This window comes from Cebus imitator, unplaced genomic scaffold (assembly GCF_001604975.1).
Source record: "Cebus imitator isolate Cc_AM_T3 unplaced genomic scaffold, Cebus_imitator-1.0 Scaffold128, whole genome shotgun sequence".
NCBI classification, from domain to species: domain Eukaryota; kingdom Metazoa; phylum Chordata; class Mammalia; order Primates; family Cebidae; genus Cebus; species Cebus imitator.
In genome coordinates, this window is record NW_016107443.1 from 4,691,097 (window position 1) to 4,706,770 (window position 15,674).

General features: G+C 43.7%; 1 long non-coding RNA gene across 1 annotated transcript in view; it reads left to right on the forward strand.

Moving 5' to 3' along the window:
* The window catches only part of LOC119473011, a 9,493-nt gene extending 1,496 nt beyond the window's left edge, over positions 1–7,997 (forward strand). The window contains exon 2 of the long non-coding RNA XR_005202179.1: positions 7,729–7,997. This is a non-coding gene — a long non-coding RNA (uncharacterized LOC119473011). The remainder of the gene's footprint in view (positions 1–7,728) is intronic.
* Positions 7,998–15,674: the final 7,677 nt, after the last annotated feature.

Consider the following 15,674-nt stretch of genomic DNA (forward strand, 5'->3'; position numbering starts at 1 on the left):
CTGTCACTGCAATAATACTGCATAGCAAGCAAACTTGAAATTTCAACAGCTTCTAGCAACAAGTGTTGATTTTTCTTCTCAGCCATCTGCATGTTGGCTGGGGTTCAGCTGATCTAGGCTGGGCCCTATTTCAAGCTGTGTGTTAGATCTAGGTTTGCTCTACATGTCTTTCATCCTCCATGGATCATTGGCTACCTGAGACATGTTCTCACAGAAGAAGGCATGGAGCACAAGAGGACAGGCACAATGACACAAGCACATGTCAAGCCTCTGTGTGTGCCATGTCTGTCAATATTCCATTGGCCATAACACACTGCATGGCCAAACCCAGGGCGAAGAGACAGGGCAGTGCCCTCTGCCAAGCGTGAAGCAAGGGGATGGATGATAGGGGAGTGAATAATTAGCAAAAAGATTTCAATCTACCACATTTGACTCCTGAATTTATTGTAGGAGGAGAGGCCAGGAGTTCAAGACTAGCCTGGCCAACATGGTGAAACCCCGTCTCTACTAAAAATATAAAAATTAGCCAGGTGGGTTGCAGCACTCCTGTAATCCCAGCTACTCGGGAGGATGAGGCATGAGAATCATTTGAACCTAGGAAGCAGAGGGTGCAGTGAGCTGAGATCCCACCACTGCACTCCAGCCTGGTCAACAGAGTGACACTCCAACTTAAAAAAAAATAAAAAGGTGTTTTAGGAACTAGGAAGATTTCTCAGGGATAGCAGCAGTCTAGCTTGACACTGACAAACGTGGTGAAGACTAAACCCTATAGCCTTCTATCATACTTTAAGTGAAGCATGCAACAGATGACCTTTTATTAGCAAAGAGATACTAAAACCGTTGCGGGAAATAACCAAAAGCACTAACGGGCATTTTATGTGTAAAATAATACTGTGAAGTGCACAGACATCCTACATTGTATGAGATGGTAACATTTGTGGTTTCCTGGAAGGAACATTGTTCTGAGAAATGAGGAAAGGTGCCATTTGATGAACATATTCTTTTGGTAGTTAGAGAATTTCAAACACAGGCTAAATTGTATTCCATCTTTTGACATGGAAGTCGAGGGTTACAAGGCAGCATTGTTCCTTCTCTCCACTCCTTGCCTTTAGTAGTAGAATCAAGACCCACTTGAGAAATCATCCTAAATTTCCAGGCATAAAAGTCAGTAATGTTGTCTGTTTACTCTGTTGATTGTCTTTTGTGTGTGTGTGTGTGAGAGAGAGAGAGATGGAGTTTCACTCTGTTGCCCAGGCTGGAGTGCAATGGCATGATCTTGGCTCACTACAACCTCTGCCTCCCAGGTTCAAGTGATTCTCCTGCCTCAGTCTCCCAAGTAGCTGGGATTACAGACATGTGCCACCATACCCAGCTAATTTTGTATTTTTAGTAGAGACAGGATTTCACCATGTTGGTCAGGCTGATCTTGAAATCCTGACCTCAGGTGATCCACTGGCCTCGGCCTCCCAAAGTGCTGGGATTACAGGCATGAGCCACCACGCCCAACCCTGTTTATTATTTCTTTTGCTGTGCAGAGGCTCTTTGATTTAATTGGGTCCCATTTGTCAGTTTTTGTTGTAATTGCTTTTGGTGTCTTCATCATGAAATCTTTGTCTAGAACAGTATTTCCTATGTTATCTTCCAGGGTTTTTATAGTTTTCGGTTTTATAATACATTTAAGTTTTTAATCCACCTTGAGTTGATTTTTGTATATAGTGAAAGGCGTCTGGTTTCAATCTTCTACATATGGCTAGCCAGTTATCCCAGGATTGCAAACTATGCATCTGACAAAGGTCTAATATCCAGAATCTATAAGGATTTTAAACAAATTTACAAGCAAAAACAACACCATTAAAAAATGGGCAAAGGACATGAACAGACACTTTTCAAAAGATATACATGTGGCTACCAAACATATGAAAAAATGTTTGACATCACTAATCATTAGAGAAATGCAAATCAGAACCACAATGTGATACCACCTCATACCAGTCAGAATGGCTATTAAGAAGTCAAAAATAACAGATGCTGGCAATATTGTGGAGAAAAGAGAATGCTTATATACTGCTGTGAGAGTGTAAATTAATTCAGCCATTGTGGAAGGCAGTGTGGTGATTCTGCAAAGAATCTAAAATGGAAATGCCATTTGACCCAGCAATCCTATTCCTGGGTATATACCCAAAGGAATATAAACCATTCTACTATAAAGACATGTGCATGCATATGTTCATTGCAGCACTATTCACAATAGCAAAGACATGGAATCAACCCAAATGCCCATCAATGATAGACTAGATAAAGAAACTGTAGTACATATGCACCATGGAATACTATGCAGCCATAAAAAAGAAGTGAGATCATGTATTTTGCAGAAATATGGATGGAGGTGGAGGCCAGCATCCTAAGCAAACTAATGCAGGAACAGAAAAGCAAATACTACATGTTCTCACTTATAAGTGGGAGTGAAACAAGAACACATGGACACATAGAGGGGAACAATGGATACTGGGGCCTACTAGAGGGTGGAGGGTGGGAGGAGGGAGAGAAGCAGAAAAAATAACTATTGGGTACTAGGCTTAATACCTGGATGATGAAATAATCTGCACACCAAACCTCTGTGACATGAGTTTATCTATATAACAAACCTGTACACATACCTCTGAACCTAAAATAAAAGTTTAAAAAAATGTAGGGCTTCACATATACATACATAGTGATATTACAATGTACTCATCACACTCATGACAAACAATACCGACCCCTAGAAAAGATTGTTTATTCATGCAATACATAATGTAAAAGTGGTTTTGAGAGGCTCTTGGCTCAGACCGCTAGCTTCAGATCTTGACTCTATCATTTTTTGGCTCTAGGACTTTGGCCCTGTGTTTGTGCAGCTAGCTGTAAGATAGGGATAATAGGCTGGGCACGGTGGCTCACACCTTTAATCCCAGCACTTTGGGAGGCCAAGGTGGGTGGATCACCTGAGGTTGGGAGTTTGAGACCAGCCTGACGAACATGGAGAAACCCTGTCTCTTCTGAAAATACAAAATTAGCTGGGCTTGATGGTACGCGCCTATAATTTTAGCTACTCAAGAGGCTGAGGCAGGAGAATTGCTTGAACCTGGGAGGTGGAGGTTGCCATGAACAGAGATCACGCCATTGCACTCCAGCCTGGGCAACAAGAGCGAAACTCCATCTCAAAAAAAATAGGGATAATAGCATCTCCCTCCAGATTACTTGGGGATCAAATGAAAAAAATCTGCGCTTAGCTCAGTGCCTGACAAGAAGTAAGTTCTTACATTTTAGCTATTATTATTTATCAACAAGTATCAGGTTTCATTTTTCATTGTATTTTTTGAGATGTAATTTTGCTCTGTCACCCAGCCTGGAGTGCAGTGGCACGATCTCGGCTCATTGCAATCTCCACCTCCTGGATTCAAGCGATTCTCCTGCCTTAGCCTCCGGAGTAGCTGGGATTACAGGCATGTGCCACCACGCCCAGCTAATTTTTGTATTTTTAGTAGAGATGGGGTTTCACCATGTTGGCCGGTCTGGTCTCGAACTCCTGACCTGAAGTGATCCTCTCACTTTGGCCTCCCAAAGTGCTGGGATTACAGGCGCGAGCTACCATGTCCGGCCAAGTATCAGGTTTCAAAAATTAGTATGCAACATTAGAATTTGTACTAGTATAGCCAAACTGCCAACTATGGTGTGCCACTGCTGCCTTTAAAAGAAATCTGGTGGCAGAATCTGAAAGAATACTAATGGCCACCCCCACTTCAGTGTTTACATTTACCAAAACCAATTGTACAAAATTCGTTTCAATTTTTCAAGAACTATTACTTTTAATTTCCCCAAATGCTCAATTTTTCCCTCCAGTTTCTCCACATGTCCCCAAGTTCACTGGGTATGTTAGATGATAATTAAATGAGGGCAGTAAAGACGTTAGATGTCCGTGATGTGTCCTGGAAAGACTCATTTAAGGGTGGATTGGGTAATCTTCCATTTATATGTTAAAAATGGTTAAGGTTACATATGGTTAAGTAGCTCTGTAAGCTCTTGAAGGGTAGAGCCCATGCCCTGTTGAGCTATGCATTCCCAGGGTTGGGCAGGCACATGGGACCCAATAAAAAGAAAATGAAAGTATAAATGATTAAAGAGATAATATGAGGCCAAGTGTGGTGGCTCACATCTGTAATCCCAGCACTTTGGAAGGCCGAGGTGGGTGGACCACCTGAGGTCAGGAGTTCAAGACCAGCCTGGCCAACAGGGTGAAACCTTGTCTCTACTAAAAATACAAAAATTAGCCAGGCATGGTGGCAGGCATCTGTAATCCCAGCTATTCGGGAGGCTGAGGCAGGAGAATCACTTGAACCCAGGAGGGGGAGGTTGCAGTGAGCCAAGATCATGCCACTGCCCTCCAGCCTGGGCAATAAAAAAAACACTATGAAATATAAATCATCAAAAAGATAACATATCTGGTGGTTTGGCTATGGAAGACCCAGTAACATGCAAAGGACTTACAGGGGATTCAACATAACAGTGATAGTAGTTACTAATTTATGTTTCAACTTGGCACAGATATATGGAGAAAGAAATCCACATGAAAAAGATGATCAGCTGTCTCTTTCATGTAACAAATGCATTTAACTAGGCCTAAATTCACAGGCCTTCAAAATTTGGAAGACTGATGTCAATATCCTCATGGAAGAATCAGAATGTTACAGTAATGTTTCTAGGAAAAAGACAGTGGAGAAGTTGGAAAATGTTCACATTACTATGGGGTTTTGTTTTGTGCCAAAAAGCTCCTTTAAAACATGCGACCAGCCACTGAAGTCACTGCATGTGAAGACATTAGAAAGGTACTTGGCAAAATTTATTAGAGGTGACCTACAATTATGGCTTTTTCCTATATTACCACCCAGTGCTTGGCTCCTGGGCTTGAAATTTGTAATTCCTTTAGGAATGGTACCACATTGTATACTCATTAAAAAAAAAAAAAGAAAACTACAGTTCTTCCAGTACCTTCTGTCTTCCCACCTGTCTGCATCTCCAGGATTCAAATTTATTATATGTTATTAAATTGCTTTCCAAAGTGGTGTACTGGTTTACACTCATGATTAGGGTATGAGGGTTGAAAGTGCTCCATTGCCAATACTTGACATTGAAGACTTTTAAATTTTTGCCAGTCTCTGCTGGGTGTGGTGGCTCATGCCTGTAATCCTAGCACTTTGGGAGGCCAGGGCGGGAGGATTGCTTGAGCTTAGGAGTTCAAGACCAGCTTGGGCAACTTGGCAAAACGCCATCACTACAACATACACAAAAATTAGCCCAGCATGGTGGCGGGCGCCTGTAAGCCCAACTACTTGGAAGGCTGAGGCATGAGAATCACTGGAACCCAGGAGGTGGAGGTTGCAGTGAGCCGAGATTGCACCACTGCACTCCAGCCTGGGTGACAGAGTGAGACTCTCTCTCAAAAATAATAAGAATAAACAAAAGAATAAATTTTTGCCAATCTGGAGATGTGAAATGTTCATTCCTTATAGCTTAAATTTTCATTTACCTGAGTATTAATGAGGCTGGGCACATTTTTATAAGTTGATTGGCCAGTGTTTCTCATGGGAAAAATGCCTGCCTTTTATCCATTTGGTTATTGGGCTTTGATTTTCTTAGAGATCAGTTGTACTTTAAATTTTCAGGATAATAATCCATTGTTGCTTGTATTGTTACAAGTACCCATTCTCAATCTGTAGTGTGTCTTTTTCATTTCTAGTAGTATTTTTAGATGCCCAGAAGTTTATTATTTTGATGTAGTCAAATTTGTCAGTTTCCTTTATATGTGTTTGTGTCTTGTTTTAGAAACCTTTTCCTAACCTAATTTTTTGTATATATTCTAGTGTTTTAAACTTTTACTTCCCATATTGAGTGCTGTCATTTGTCTGGTACTCCTTTTGGGTGGGGGGGCTTTTAAAAGAAGTTAGCTGAAAATAGAAGGCAAAAAAGGCAGTAGCTGCCATATTGCGTTGATCACTTATTCCAACACCATTCAAAATGATTCCCTTCTAAGTATTTCCAGAATCTGAGGTATTTTCATTTTACCTCTAAAAAAAATAACTGTGGTGAGCAGAGATGGTGCCAGTGCACTCCAGCCTGGACGAAAGAGCAAGACTCCATCTCAAAACAAAACAAAACAAAACAAACTTGGATTAAGTGCAGTGTTGTACCATTTTTCAAAGCATAGCCAAAGCTAGTGTTCTGATATTAGAATATGTTATTAAGACAAAATGCATTTTAAAAAACCAACATTTCACAAGCGTATGCCTTGTCAGTCGTCTTTGCCATTAAATGCTGGGAGTTCTTTGTGTGTCTTTTCCTACCTGCCCAGTGGAATTTGGATGGAATTATCAGGGATCTTACATCTGGACTTTCTGATTCTCAGATTTCAAAATTTATAAAGGTAACACACTGGGTTAATCCACTTCCATGGAGAATGGACTCTAATATTCTTTTTTTTTTTTTTTTTTTTTTTGAGTCAGAGTCTGGCTCTGTTGCCTCGGTTGGAGGGCAGGGGCGTGATCTCGGCTTACTACAACCTCTGCCTTTTGGGTTCAAGTGATTCTCCTGCCTCTGCCTCCCAAGTAGCTGGGATTATAGGCATTTGCCACCGTGCCTGGCTAATTTTTCATATTTTTTTGTAGAGAGGGTTTCACCATGCTGGCCAGGCTGGTCTCGAACTCCTGACCTCAGGTGATAGGCCCGCCTCGTGAGCCACCGTGCCCAGCCTACAATTCTGATATTCTTTATGCCAGAATAACTCTCAATGTTACATAGTTCCTGAGGACAATAAGGTGATCACTTATTTACTTAATACATTATGGGTACTTCCTATATTTCAGGCCTTGGCATGGGTACCCATGAAGCAAGATAATGAAAGGCCCTCAATGTCCCCCAAGTCTGAGGAGACTGACTAAAAGGCATATAACAGTGTGCTGCTGTCTCCTGATCGTGCATTGTGCGTGCCATGGACATTTAAAACAATACAACTAACAATCTAAAATGGCCAAAAAGGGGCTGGGCATGGTGGCTCACGCCTGTAATCCCAGCATTTTGGGAGGCAGAGGCAGGCGGATCACTTGAGCCCAGGAGTTTGAGACCAGCCTGGGTAACATAGTGAGACCCCCAAATCTACAAAAAAATCACAAAATTACCTGGGTGTAGTAGCACATACCTGTAGTTCCAGCTACTCAGGAGGCTGAAGCAAGGGGATTGCTTGAGTCTGGGAGGTCAAGGCTGCAATGAGCCATGATCTCGCCACTGCACTCCAGCCTGGGCGACAGTGAGAACCTGTCTCAAAATAAAGTGGCCAAAAAGGGACAGAGGAAGGAGAGAGTGAATGCTTTTAAGCACTCGAACGGAAACTCTGATGGTTAGGTGGAAGATACAGTCAAGGGATAGCTGTATATTTCCCAGGTTTCTTTTTTCCTTTTTTTATTCATCATCCTTTCAGATGGAAATGTTTAGGGGAAACAGCAGGGAAGGGCTGCCAGGAATATAGCAATTTGGTTTACCAAGATCATTATATTTAGTACTTTAATGTCTAGCTTTTGAGGTGGGGGTGAGGGGTATTGGATTTAAGAAAAAGTAAACAGTTTTTCCTAATTATACCGTACTAGGAGACTTGGTGTGGTAGCTTCAAACAAAAATAATACAGTCTTTTCACCCTTACAGGAATGTCAGTGATTAAGCAATCGATTATCTGAGTGGTAATGATTGGAAGTTATTGCAGTTAAGTAATGCTAAGCCTTTGAGACAAGCAGGAGATTCCAAATGGAATTCATGGCTAATATCAGTGAGGCAGTCTACTGTGTAACGTAGTATTTATCACTTCCTTAGGAAGACAAATGATCTTTTCGGTTTGCATAAAGTATTACATTTTTGAAATTTATATATCATTTGTGTTTTCTATAATAATACCATAAAACATTCCTAGAATTTGACATGTTGGAAAACATTGTCTCCTTAAACAAATGAACATGCATGAATTATTTAAGAACCCATAACTGGGCCGGGCATGGTGGCTCACTCCTGTAATCCCAGCACTTTGGGAAGCCAAGGCAGGCAGATCATGAGGTCAGGAGATCGAGACCATCCTGGCTAACATGGTGAAACCCCATCTCTACTAAAAATGCACAAATTAGCCGGGCGTGGTGGCATGTGCCTGTAGTCCTAGATACTCAAGAGGCTGAGGCAGGAGAATCGCTTGAACCCGGGAGGCGGAGGTTGCAGTGAGCTGAGATTGAGCCACAGCACTCCAGCCTAGGCAACAAGTCAGACTGTCTCAAAAGGAAAAAAGAAAGAAAAAGAAAAAGAAAAAAGATCCCATAACTGAGGCCTTTTCCTTTTTGCTTTAGCTGTCAAGACCCTCATTTGCAGTGGGCAGCTCATCCTCACTCTCCTTTTCACCTATCTATATTTCTCTGCTTTAAAAAACATCTCGTAATTTAAATCTATTTGAGTATTTTCATTGGGAAAGGATTTAATATTGTAAGCTATGGGATAAGGAGGTACAGTTTTGCCCTTAGCCCGGGGCAAGAGGGGTCCTGTCCTAGGTTCTGGCTTCAAGAGGGCTCCACTCTGGCTCTCCTTGGGCTATGCCCTTTGCCATGGAGTGAAGGATCTGCAGTGCCACGGGATGTGCCTGTGTCCCCTTCTAAAACATAGTTTGTGTCTCTGAGACTTGCAATTTCCTGTTTAAACTTACTCAGAGGCCGGGCGCGGTGGCTCACACCTGTAATCCCAGCACTTTGGGAGGCCGAGATGGGCAGATCACCTGAGGTCAGGAGTTCAAGACCAGCCTGACCAACATGAAGAAAGTGTCTCTACTAAAAATACAAAATTAGCCGGGCATGGTGGCACATGCCTGTAATCCTAGCTACTTGGAAGGCTGAGGCAGGATAATAACTTGCATCCGGGAGGCAGAGGTTGCTGTTAACCCAAGATTGCACCATGGCACTCAGCCTGGGAAACAAGAATGAAACTCCGTCTCAAAAAAAAAAAAAAAATTGCTCAGAGCTCACATCCAGGGCCCATGGGGGTGTCTTTCTCAGCTTGTCATTCCATCGTCCCGAGGAAAGACTGTGCCTGGGCTCCCACGAGTTGTCAAGGTGCTGCTGGGATAAGGGATGTGAACAGAGAAAGCAGGTGGGCCAAGGACTGGGGCACACTCTCCAACATGTTTCTATCTGAAACTCCCAGGAGTCTGAGAATTCTGAATTGGAATCTGGCCTTCCAGGTAGGTATGAAGTGTATTTCCAAGGTAGGAGGAGAAAATGTACTTGATTGAACAGTTTGTAGCCTGATTTACAGCTTAAATTGTATGTGGCTGCCTCTCCATCTGTACTCTTTGCTCAGACCCATGTAGTGGTGAGCATGGGGAACTATATTATAGTTTTTTAGAAATAGGTACAATGGGCCGGGCACAGTGGCCCACGCCTGTAATCCCAGCACTTTGGGAGGTCGAGGCGGGTGGGTCATGAGGTCAGTTCGAGACCAGCTTGACTAACATGGTGAAACCCCATCTCCACTAAAAATACAAAAATTAGCCAGGCGTGGTGGTGGGCACCTGTAATCCCAGCTACTCGGGAGGCTGAGGCAGAAGAATTGCTTGAACCCGGGAGGCGGAGGTTGCAGTGAGCCCAGATCACAACATTACACTCCAGCCTCGGAGACAGAGCAAGACTCTGTCTCAAAAAAAAAAAAGAAAAAAGAAAAAGAAAGAAATAGGGACAATGAGTACTCATTAAGCTGTGTTTGGAAGAATAATGGCAAATTTATTATGTCAAGCTCTTTTAGAGTCTTTGAGGTCTTTCAAATGCATTACAAAACTGAAAATAAACAGTCAAAATTTGAAAATCATGTCTTAGTTCCTGTCCCGCATTTGTAGAGGATGCCCTATTTTATGTCCATCCATCCTTTTTTTTTCCACTGAGTATGCTACTGGCAGAAAGTTCTAGAGAAGTGAGATATGTCTTGATTTGAATAAAACCAGGCTTGGTGAACCCAGAGAACACTTGACATCAAGGAATTTGATAGTAAGTTTTTAAGGCAACCCATCAGAGGAAGTGTGAACCACACTCAGTCAGTAACCACTATCTTGAAAGAAAGGATTTCCCTCTCATCCTTGACCGTGACTACTAATTTCAGACCCTGCTATTGCTTCTCTCTTTTCCGTTCTCTTCATTCTGGCTACACAAATCACATATTGAACCTAGCCTTTTCAGGCCGACTTCTGTAATCTCATTGTGATTTCAGTTGCATTCATCCTGCAATGTTAAATGCCTTCTTGGTTAGGTCCCAGAGGTATAAAGCTGTCCAAATCGTGGTCCCAACCATCAGGTGGCTGAAAGACTGGACACCTGCTGTCCTTATTACTAATAGGAACACAACCAGCTAGGGTTAGAGGTTAACCAGGATCTTCAGTGAAGAGCAGGAGACCAAAGATTAGGTGATCTTTTCTTTTTTTTTGAGACAGAGTCTCACTTTGTTGGCCAGGCTGGAGTGCAGTGGCGCAGTCTCGGCTCATCCCAAGCTCCGCCTCCTGGGTTCAAGTGATTCTCCTGCTTCAGCCTCCATAGTAGCTGAGATTACAGGTGCGTGCCACTACCACCCGGCTAATTTTTGTATTTTTAGTAGAGATGGGGTTTCACCATGTTGGCCAGGCTGGTCTCGAACTCCTGACCTCAAATGATCCACCAGCCTCGGCCCCCCACAGATGATGTTTTCTTAAATTGTGGTAAAGAACACTTCCCCTCCCTACCTCTTCTCTCCTCTTCTCCCCTCCACTCCTCTCTTCTCCCCTCCCTTCTCCTTCTTCTTTCCATTATTTCTTCATCTCTTCCTCTTTCGTCCTCCAATAAGTCTGGACTGAATACCTCCCATACCCATAGACAGCCCTGAATAAGAATTTTAAAAACAAACAATAGGAGACATCTATAGGCATATCTATGGGTGACCAAGTGCATGCAATATTAAGAAATAGAACAATAACGATGCCTGCCATTTTTTCAGGGCCCATTTTAAGCACTTCTTAACTGTCATCGTCATACTTTATTACTATCTCCCATTGCCAGATGACAAAATTGAGACCCTGAGAGATTAGGTGATTTTTTTCAAGGTCACATAGCAGTAAGTAGCAATGCTAGGAATCCAATCCAGGGAGTTTGTTCCCAAATACCAGATATTTAACCACTGTCCTACTGCACTATCCTGCCTGGCAGCCTGGAAACGCATCAACGTGAATGGTGCAGTTAGACGTTACATGAAAAAGAGAAGGGAACTCTGTTAGTGCTATGTGAGGAAAGCAGAAGCCATTCTAGGTATTTTCAACAGAAGTGTATTTTTCATGCAGGGAATTGGTTTCAAAGGTAGTGGAAGAGCAGAAGGAAGGAAAGAGGATGTTACCCAGAGTTCAGTGACTGACTGCAAAAGGCTGCTGCTGCCCTTAAGGCTAGGGAAGCAAACAGGGAAAAGGAATGGGGCCTAACGTCCACATCACACTCACCCGGGAGGCTGCTGCTGCTGTTGAGTGGGACTCCAGGAGCCACAATCCCACTGATGCTACCCTGTGCCCCTGCCGCTGTCACATTTGCGGTCTTTATGTGGGGGCCTGGAGTGTCCTGCTGGAGTCCTGGGTAAACCCAGGAGCAGTCAAGAAAAAATAAACTAGCCTTCTACTTTCCTCTTGTTTTTGAATTTCCCATTAATGCCTTCCCTTGACAGAGTCTTAACAGGCACTCAGCTGGCAAGGGAGCCTGGAAAATGTAGTTTGTGGGCTTCCAGCTGCCACCCATACATTGAACACACTAGAAGATCACAGCTGGGCTAAAAGCCAAAGCATATTCCATAGACTCAGTGTTGCATAAGGAAACATGGATACAGGGAATAAAAAAGCATATTTCATTGAATCTAAGATTCAATCAACTGTAAAATGTACCATAATACCACCATAATAATACCATAGAGAAAGAAAAATACCATCAAATTGTGCCACGTCACTACTTACGAGGTACATTCTACCTCTAGAAATGTTAAAGCTTGAAAAAAAGGCCCCTTAAAATTGATGAGATATAGTAAATGTCTGATCTCAGCTTACATGTAGTTTAATGGGGCAGCCTTCTGCTGAGACTATTCTAATACAATCTGACATCCTGTGACCCTGTGACCTTACTAAGAAGAGGGGTCGGGGAAGATTTTCTTGAGCAGGTAAAATCTGAGCTGAGTCGTAAAAGATGAACCTGAGTTTCCTAAGGAAATGGTTTTCCAGACAAAAGGAGAAATGTTTTCAAAGCGCAAAAGGCTGGGTAAAGTTTAGTGCATTTGAGAACTTGAAGAGGTTTAGAATGACTGGTACGTAGGGTGTAAATTGAGAAGCCCTGCACAGGTGAGCTTGGAGGATTGCGTGGGCGCAATCATGCAGGAACTCCATGTGAAGCATTTTGACATTTTCCTAAAAACTGACAGCAGCCACTGAAGGATTTTAAGAACCATCAGAGGTCCATTTGAAATTTGACTCAGGACTGCAATTCAGTTGGTTCATTCCAGTGTGGCTGCTGCTGTTGTGAAATAGTGAAATATCTCCTTACTAGCTATGGATGGCTGCCCCTTGGGTGCCCCTGCAGCCTCATCCAATCCACCCCTTCTCGTAGAACCCTTTAGATCCAGCAACTAAGATAGTACCTGGCACAGCAGGAGCCTCTGAAACTGGCCCTAGTCCCCTGGTCAGTGCCATGCCATGGTAGTTGTTAAATATTTTGAATGGCATCACTGGTTTGATCACATAGTTTAATGTTTAGTTTGGTTGGTTCTTCAGTCCACTTTACTACATTGAGAAGAGATTTAATGGTTGCCCTACACCAGTGGTTCTCAAACTGTGGGCTGGGCCTGGTGGCTCACACCTGCAATCCCAGCACTTTGGGAGGCTGAGGTGGGAAGATGACCTGAGGTCAGGGGTTTGAAACCAACCTGGCCAACATGGTAAAACCCCATCTCTATGAAAAATACAAAAATTACCTGGGAGTGACGGTGGGTGCCTGTAATCCCAGCTACTCAGGAGGCTGAGGCAGGAGAATTGCTCGAACCTGGGAGGCAGAAGCTGCTGTGAGCCAAGATCACGCCACTGCACTCTAGCCTGGGTGACAGAGCGAGACTCCATCTTAGACCTACAGAATCAGAAACTCTACGGATGGAGCCTAGTAATCTGTTTTTTAATTTAATTTAATTTTGAGACAGGGTCTGACTCTCGCCCATGCTGGAGTATAGTGGTACAATCATGGTTCACTGCAGCATTAACCTCCTGGACTCAGGCAATCCTTCCACCTCAGCCTCCTGAGTAACTGGGACTACAGGTACTCACCACCACACCCAGCTAATTTTTGTATTTTTTGTAGAGACATGGTTTCATCATATTGCCCAGGCTACTCTCAAACTCTTGGTCTCAAGCCATCCGCCCACCTCAGCCTCCAAAAGTGCTAGGATTACAAGGTGTGAGCCACCACACCTGGATGCAATCTGTGTTTTAACCAGCCGTCCAGGAGATTCTGGTGCCCACTCAAATTTGAGACCCACTTCTCTAAGCCCTTTGTCCTCATAAACATCTGAGTAAGCCATCTTGAACAATTGGTTGGTATTAATCAAGGGCATACAAACTTCTATAGGTTAACGTCTAACCAAGGGGTAAGGGTGGGTATGACCAGTTCGAGGATACAGCAAATAAGCACTAGTTGGATGAACAGTTATTACTTTTTAAAAAGTGTCATGCAGTGGAGTGCTTTGGAAAAGGTATTAATATTATGGGTTTGGGAGCTGTATCAATCATGTTTTTTATGTTCTATATTTTATGATGTGTTGACATCTTGGCGCCTTGCAGACCCAGGGAAGGTCTGTCCCTCCCAGGGTTAGCTAATTCCTAGAGATAGTAAATAACTTGTCTGTGAGCATGCCTTTTATTTGCAAATCCACCAATCCATGTTCATACACCTCCCACTTCCTTTTACCAACCTCCTGCAGTTGAGGACACTATACCCCCCACCTGAAATCACCCCAAGGGCTAGGTACCAGAGCACTAGAGACCACCTCTAGAGACCAGAGCCTTCTGAAATTATACGTGCTATCCACCCAATCCTAAACCTGCTCAGCTGCTTACCCTGCCTCGCGCATTCCTTTCCTTGAAAACTGCAATAAAGTGCCTATGGTTTCCCCTTGCTCCTTCTGCTCCCTGATGTTCTCACATGTGGCCCTGTGTGGCATAGCATTGAAATGGGAGAGTTCCCTGATTCCCCTTGCAGGATATGAGACAGGGGTGTGCTCACCTGTTTGGTCACCCCAGCAGCTCAAAACCCTTACGGGAGGGGAAGCATGCATATGGGCAGGTGCAGGAACCGGGGTGAGCACTTTTGGGCTCCCACTCCATGGGAGCATCTATTGGTGGGTATTTGTGACTCCCGAAGCCCAAGTGGGCATGTGTTACAGTGTGCTCTTTTAGCTTTGCCATTTGCAGATGGCTTTTGATTTAATCAGCTCAGTGGACCCTCTGCCTTATCACAAGGGCAGGGGGCGAGGATGATAGCCTTCTATATCCTGCGCTCTTGCCCAGTGTTTCAAAAGAATTGGATCACATGTGGGCTTGATGGAGGAGTGCAGGGTTTTATTGAGTGGTGGAGCTGGCTCTCAGCGAGATGGGTGGGGAGCCAAAAGTGGGGATATAGTGGAAAGGTGGTCTTCCCCTGGAGTTGGGCCGCCTAGCAGCTGGACTCTTCTCTGACTGTCCTAGTCTGAACTCCCCTCGGTGTCCAGACGTCCCTCCTCTTCGCTCTTTCTCTGCTGTGTTGTTTTGCTGTCACTGATTGGCTGGTCTGCTTGCATCTTCCTTTCTTCTCTTGGGGGGTCTCATCTGGAGCTTGGGGTTCAGGGTTTATTTGGGGCCAGGATAGCGGGTGTGGTGGGCCAAATGGCAACTTTTTGGACGTGAAAACAGAAATGCCTGTCGTCATTAGGGCCTCTGGTCTTCGTGCTTGAGGGTGGGGCCTTTGCCAGGGAACCCACCCTCTTCTACTCAGTATTTCCCTTTCTCCTGTCCATATCCGCGTGCCTACTCATCTTCAAAACTGTGAGTAATAAACCCTTTTCAAGGGTTGTCTCCATGTTTGTCATCTTAACCATACCAGATTAAAAGAAATTCCGGCGGGCACGGTGGCTCATGTCTGTAATCCCAGCACTTTGGGAAGCTGAGGTGGGTGGATCACAAGGTCAGGTGATTGAAACCAGCCTGGCTGATATGGTGAAACCCTGTCTCTACTAAAAATACAAAAAAAATAGCCGGACATGGTGGCACATGCCTGTAATCTCAGCTACTCGGGAGGCTGAGGCAGAAGAATTGCTTGAACCCAGGAGGCGGAGGTTGCAGTGAGCCGAGATCACACCATTGCACTCCAGCCTGGGAGAGAGAGCAAGACTCTATCTCAAAAAAAAAAAAAAAAAAAAAAAAAAAAAAATCCCAAAAAAATTAAAAAAAAAAAAAAAAAAAAATTCCAAGTACATTTCAACACAGGAGCCATATAGATTTGAGTTCCAACTGGGCTCTGTCATTTACCCATCATGTAACCTTTGGAATATTACTT